The following is a 1,973-nucleotide window of genomic DNA, read 5'->3' as shown; positions in this document are numbered from 1 at the left end:
AATGTATGACCATATTAGAGACACATATTTCCCTCAGATTACACAGACCCACAAAGAATTCCAAAACAAACCCAATGTTGATGAACTCCCATATCTACTGGGTGAAATACCAGTGTGCATCACAGCAGCAAGATTGGTGACCTCTTGCCACAAGAAAAGGGCAACCAGTGAAGAACAAACACCATTGTAAAATACAACCCATATTTATGTTGATTTATTTTCAGATCTTTTTACTTGAACTATGTGCACGTCGTTACAACACTGTATATAGACACAATCTGACATGTCTTTATTCTTTATTCTGTGTGTATGTGTGTGTGTGTGTGTGTGTGTGTGTGTGTGTGTGTGTGTGTGTGTGTGTGTGTGTGTGTGTGTGTGTGTGTGTGAGAGAGAGGGGGAGAGTAGCATACCTGCAGCTTATTGTGTCCCGCAAACTACTACGCTCACCCGGAACTGTGCCCCCGCACACTGACCTGTACCCCCGCACACTGACCTGTACCCCCGCACACTGACCTGTACCCCCGCACACTGACCTGTACCTGTCTCTTATACACATCTAGATGTGTATAAGAGACAGGCTGTTTGTTGGCCATCTCCATCCTCTTGAAGTTGTTCTCCACCTCTCTGGTCCTCTGCATGTCCTTCTGCATCCGCTTGATGTACTCTACTGAAGCCCTCAGAATGGTGCCCTTATTCCAGCGCACGTCCCTACAGAACATTCCAGAAGAACACGTTTGTTTCTGATGACCATAGTCTAGTTGCACATAGGCATACAAGAAGAAGCCCACGTAAGTTTACATCATACCACTGAGACATCGAAGAACAAACAACAACACACAGTGAAGTGAGATGACTTACAGGTCATTGGTTTTGGGGATCATACCGCCCAGCTCTTTAATCCGGTCGTTGATGTTGAACCTCCTCCTCCTCTCAACTAAACCACAGGAAAAGATGGGAAATGTGTTGCACCAATGGCATTTGGAATTTCATGTGAGGCCTAACCCTAACTCCACCTTCGACAACCCAAGAACATGAACACAAATGCATGCATATACGCAGCCACACGCGCACAAATACAATGAGGTGACTATGTACTCTGGCTGTTATTGCTGGCTTTGTGCAGCATAGCCACAATAAAGACTTATAGTGTAGATGAGTAGATGAGTGTTGGAGGTTATTGGAGGTTATAAACAGACAGATATACGCCTGCTATTGAGAAAGGCCGCCGTAGGCAGACCTGGCTCTCAAGAGAAGACAGGCTATGTGCACACTGCCCACAAAATGAGGTGGAAACTGAGCGAGTCAGTGTGCGGGGGGTACAGAGTCAGTGTGCGGGGGTACAGAGTCAGTGTGCGGGGTGCGTGGGGTACAGAGTCAGTGGTGCGGGGGTACAGAGTCGGTGAAGTGGTGGCGGGGGTACAGAGTCAGTGTGCGGGGGTACAGGTCAGTGTGCGGGGTAGCAGGTCAGTGTGCGGGGGTACAGGTCAGTGTGGCGGCGGGTACAGGTCAGTGTGTGAGTAGTAGTTGCGCGGACACAATAGCTGCAGGAATGCTACTGTCCCCTCTCTCTCACCACACACCAACACACACACACACACACACACAACACACACACACACCACACACACACACACCACACACACACTACACACAGAATAAAGAATAAAGACATGTCAGATTGTGTCTATATACAGTGTTGTAACGACGTGCAATAGTTCAAGTAAAAAGATCTGAAAATAATCAACATAATATGGGTTGTATTTTACAATGGTGTTTGTTCTTCATGGTTGCCCTTTTCTTGCTGCAGAGGTCACCAATCTTGCCTGCTGTGATGCACACTGGTATTTTAACCAGTAGATATGGGAGTTCATCAACATTGGGTTTGTTTTGGAATTCTTTGTGGGGTCTGTGTAATCTAAGGAAATATGTGTCTCTAATATGGTCATACATTGGGCAGGAGGTTAGGAAGTGCA

General features: G+C 46.7%; 1 pseudogene; it reads right to left on the bottom strand.

Annotated features, from left to right (window-relative positions):
* The window catches only part of LOC112072130 (transcription factor EB-like), a 71,102-nt pseudogene that overhangs the window by 8,762 nt on the left and 60,367 nt on the right, over positions 1–1,973 (bottom strand).

Source organism: Salvelinus sp. IW2-2015, unplaced genomic scaffold (assembly GCF_002910315.2).
Source record: "Salvelinus sp. IW2-2015 unplaced genomic scaffold, ASM291031v2 Un_scaffold1829, whole genome shotgun sequence".
Lineage (NCBI taxonomy): Eukaryota > Metazoa > Chordata > Actinopteri > Salmoniformes > Salmonidae > Salvelinus > Salvelinus sp. IW2-2015.
Note: the sequence above shows the minus strand (reverse complement) of the source record. Positions and strands in the feature narration are given on the sequence as shown.